This window comes from Eptatretus burgeri, chromosome 2, assembly GCF_056783735.1.
Source record: "Eptatretus burgeri isolate ZD-2024b chromosome 2, Ebu_testis_v1, whole genome shotgun sequence".
NCBI classification, from domain to species: Eukaryota; Metazoa; Chordata; class Myxini; order Myxiniformes; family Myxinidae; genus Eptatretus; species Eptatretus burgeri.
Window position 1 is genome coordinate 81,753,641 of NC_140962.1, and position 5,016 is coordinate 81,758,656.

Genomic DNA, 5,016 nt, shown 5'->3' on the forward strand with positions numbered 1-5,016 from the left:
ATTCTCGCAAATGAATATTTAATATTTTCAATATTAATAAATTATATTTGTTTTGTTTACAATTACTTGATTCTGAATTACAAGAAAAGAATAAAAGAGATGTAAAGGGGGGAGGGTTGGGGGGAGGGGGTAGGTGCGCTCCCCCAATGACCCATCACCCCCTCATCCCATCCCTCCCCTCCCCATGTGTGTGTGTGGGGAAGGGTGGGGGGTGGGATGAGGGAGGTTGTGGGTCAAAGGTGGGGGCGCACAGGGGGATGAGGGGGGTGGGGCTTGTGTGGGCGGGGCTTGTGTGGGCGGGGCTTCGGTGGGGGCTTGTGTGGGTGGGGTGTGTGTGGGAGGGGCTTGTGTGGGCGGGGTGTGTGTGTGTGGGTGGGGCTTGTGTGGGTGGGGCTTGTGTGGGCGGGGGTTTATGTGGGTGGAGCTTGTGTGGGAGGGGTTTATGTGTGTGGAGTTTTTGTGTGGAGCTTGTGTAGGCAGGGCTTATGTGGGAGGGGTTTATGTGGGCAGGGTTTATATGGGCAGGGGTTTATGTGGGTGGAGCTTGTGTGGGAGGGGTGAATGTGGATGAGGCTTATGTGGATAAATGGATGGGTGGAGAGATGGGGGGATGGGTGGATGAGTGGAGCTTGTGTGGATGGGTGGATAATTTTTAATTAAATAAACATGTTGTGTGTGTGGGGAACTAATTAACTAATCACTAATTATGTGAATATGATGAATATGGGTGGAGCTTGTGTGGGGTTTGTGTGTGTGGAGCTTGTGTGGAGTTTTTGTGGGGAGCTTGTGTGGAGCTTGTGTGGGGTTTGTGTGGGGTTTGTGTGGGCGGGGCTTCGGTGGGAGGGGCGTGTGTGGGCGGAGTCAAAAAGGGCGGAGTCAAAAATTTCAATTTATTGGAGCTTGTGGGGGGGTGTGTGGTGGGGTTTGTGTGGGGTTTGTGTGGGCGGGGCTTGTGTGGGCGGGGGCTTGTGTGGGTGGAGCCAAAAGGGGCGGAGTCAAAAAATTTCAATTTATCTTTGTCTTTTGTAATTCCTGTGAATAAAATGAACCTAAAATCTCTTCCCTTCCAAATCATATATCTTATAAGTCCAAGGAACCGTATCTATTACATCAACAATTTTAAAAAGCTCGTTGGTCCATCTTTTCGTATAACCTTTTTCAAAATGAGATTTCCACCTATATATTCTTACGATATCACCAACTTTGAACTTAGGTTTTCTGACATTAATCTCTTTTTCATATTTTAATTTTGTAAATGTTTCTGATGGTTTCATATTTGTTGCCGTGTGAATCGTGTCATTATACTTATCCACAATATCCTGAATAAAAGATGACCATTGTTGTGAACCGAGTTGTGTGAATTTTTTATATAGTCTCTCTTTTAAGGTACGATTAAAACGTTCAACAACAACTGCCTTCCCTTCATTAAAGGTACTGTATAATGTAATACTGTTATTTTTTAGAAAATTCATAAATGTCTTGTTATAAAACTCCCTACCCTCATCAGTCCACAATTTTTTAGGTTTTCTCTTACTTTTATTAAATATCTTTTGGAAGGCTAACATAAGAGTATTACCTGTTTTGTTTTTTAATGGTAGAACCCACGCATATCTACTCCTCAAATCAATAACGGTTAAAGCATACTTGTACCCCTTATCATTATTGAGTTCAATCAAATCAGCAGACCAGATATAATCTACTTCCTTGGAATAAACTTTCCTTCTCTGAAACTTTGTGAATATTGGTTTATGTAATTCATCAGCTAATTGCTCTTCAGTCTTAATAACATCATTAGAGCCTATAAGTTTTTTGAATTTCCAAGACCAAGTTTCAATTTAGCACTGATCATCTTCTTCACAATGAACCGATCAACTTTTTCTCTCAAGGTTGGATTTTGTATCAGAGACAAATTATACAACATTTCTCTATCGGCTTCATGCTTTTCTTGCAACGTTGTGGTATTCCCATAATCAATATCGTGTCTCATGCACACTTCATCAACTCTATTGATAGGCTTACTCCAGGATTTAGGATTGTCTGCCTCATCTAATCTTTTATCCAAGTTTGTGCCTGGGCCACAGAAAGAATACCCTGGAAGATGTAATTCCCCTGGTATTCCAGTAGTTGTAAATTTACTTCCTGATAAAAACTTTTGGATATCTCCTCCTAGTTTGTGTTGGGAGATAAATTGATTTTTTTTTGAACCACACACCGAACATATACCTTTTTGTATAACCCTGTTATTTTTACTTTTAATATATGAAATATTTTTAGTATTAGTTTTCTTTTTACATTTGAGACAATAACTCATTTATTTATGAGAAAAATTCCTGCAGAGTGCAAAAACCTTTTTAGTTTCCAACATGCACATTTGAATCTTAATTTTTAAAACATAAAGAATCCTTAGAAATGCCTTCACTCTCTCCTCCATTTATTTAAGAAAAAAAAAATGAAAAACTTGAATTAAAATCCATATCTTGTCGATGCTAATAGTCTTGTCGAAAGTATTGCAAATAGACTTGTCAATTCTTTCTTTTCCTCCTCGGTGGGTTGAGTTATTTTCTGTAATACCCTTAATCTTTTTTTAATCTCACTGGTTTCCATATTTTGATATTTATTTTGTCTCGCTCTTTCCTCCCTCTCCTCCTTCTCTCTCTTCTCTTTTTCCTCCTTCTCTTTCTTCTCCCTCTCCTCCCTCTCCTTCTCTTTCTTCTCCCTCTCCTCCCTCTCTCTCTTCTCTCTCTCCTCCCTCTCTCTCTTCTCTCTTTCCTCCCTCTCTCTCTTCTCCCTCTCCTCCTTCCCTCTCTTCTCTTTATCCTCCTTCTCTTTCTTCTCCCTCTTCTCCTTTTCCTCCTCTTCCCTCTCTTCTTCAACTCCTTCCTCATCCCTTACTATCCTTGAATCGCTTACACCCCATAGAATATTATACATATATTCATCAGGATTTCTTGTTATTCCTGTATCCAAAATAATTTTTTTACAACAGGAAACCAATAAAATTTCTTTTGAATTTCTAAAAGAGCCTTACCTTTTCTTAACTTTATAATTTTTTCATTATTTAACATTCTAATTAAATCTAAAGTTGTCGGTTTATCAACATCAGCATAATGCCAATCTTTTATTGAAAATACCTCATTCTTATGTTGTAGAACATATTTATTAAAATACCGAATACCCTTTTCTTGAAGGTATGCTTGGACACAGAAATGATAATTTTCTTGAAGCCTTCTTGCTGTCATTTATGTATTAGAAATATATGTTAGAACAATATTATGGCACGAAACACCTCCCCATCTTCCCATAGTTAAATCATTTTGTATTTCCTTACTTATTATATATAATCCTGTTTTTTCTGTTTTCATGAGATAAACAAGGGCAAAACCATTATTATATTTACCCTTATTAAATTCTTTTATTTGTTGTTTACTAATCGTAGCCCCACAAAACTCATTCTCGATACCAAGTGGATAATATTCTTCCTTACGAGACTGATTTAATTGTTCCAGGTCTTCGAGGTTAATTTTAAATGACCAATTATACCCTAAATCATTCATATCATACCCCCATTGTTCTATTCTCATACAAACGATACGCCCTTCTTTATAAAAATTTATTTTAATTCGAACTGTGAATTCTGTATGACCTGGAGATAATATCAACACTTCTGTATCTTTGGAATACACGGCTGTTTTATTTAAGGATATATATTGTGATAAATCGCTTAATCTCACCAAGTCATTCGCGTCAGTCGGGCTTGGATAATTTTTTAATTTATAAGCATTTTTCATGTTAATATTTTTGGTTATATTATATTTATGTCGTTCAGCCTGTGCCTTTGTGTAATAATTTGATAAATCAATATCCAGTTCTTGAGATACACCAAAGATAGAACCATCTTTACCAACATAAGTCATTTATATTAGATTAAAAATAATATCATAAAATTTTTTATTTTTGTTGAGTTGAAATAACACATATAGGCATAATTGGCCACAACACTTGGAATTTAATTCTTGGACTTGAAATGTTTGATAAACACCATTCTGTAAGAATTTTATGACTTCAACAGGTGGTGGAAGACCAAAACTATCAAAATAATATTTGTCTTGACTATTAAAAATACAAACCCAATGAGAACCGTTCCCATTATTATCTTCTAAGTTCATAATAATATTCTTTGTATGTTTCGGCACATTTGTTAATTCATCTCTCATACAAATAACCACATTATGAATTTTTAATTTCTTACAATATTTGACAAGTTGTAAATTTGATGTTGTATTCTTTCCAAATTCTTTCAACCACTCATCAATGCTCATTTATTTATTAGAAAGATATAATCCATTACCTCTTTTCGTTAATTTTACACCTGCTTGTGCTATAGAAGAAAGCATATCTCCAACTAGCAATCTCGCTTTATCAGGCAGACCTTCAAGTTTTTCAGCAAAATCGACAATTACACCACTTCCACTAATTTGTTTCTCCAACTCTTTGTTATGTCTTTCCAATTCTTTTTGAGCCTGGAGTTGAGCCTTCCTTTCGTTGGCAGTTTTCACCGCTGTTGAAATACCACCCGTCAATGCTCCAACCGCACTTAAGCCAGCAAATAAAGGAATTAGAAATGGGAGAAATCCTCCACTCGTCTCTCTTATTGAATATTTTTTCAACATTGGTTTTGTCATTTTAATTTTAAGTGAGCCAGTGTCATTCAAGATTTTAACCTGTTCTCTTGTGAGAAAAACATCAATTCTTACTGCTCCTTTTCTCTGAATTGTATTAACGTTAATCGTACAAGGCTTTTGATTTTGAACACAAGATGATAGTTTATGAAGATTGATTTGATTAACATATACCCCAGTTGGTACTTTGCCACTCATTTATTTAACAAAAAATTATGTGAGACTAATCATCACACCATTATCTGTATTAATCTGCAATTCTGTTTCTTCCAAAAGCAAACAATATGTATCAACTTCTTCACTCTCTCCTCTTTCAATGTATAGGGAAGTATCCACT

At 36.4% G+C, this 5,016-nt stretch overlaps 1 long non-coding RNA gene across 1 annotated transcript in view; it reads left to right on the forward strand.

The window, feature by feature from the left end:
* The window catches only part of LOC147032424 (uncharacterized), a 2,382-nt gene extending 2,275 nt beyond the window's left edge, over nt 1-107 (forward strand). Inside the window, exon 3 of the long non-coding RNA XR_015055156.1 lies at nt 1-107. This exon is cut by the window's left edge and continues 63 nt beyond it. This is a non-coding gene — a long non-coding RNA (uncharacterized LOC147032424).
* The last annotated feature ends 4,909 nt before the right edge of the window (nt 108-5,016 follow it).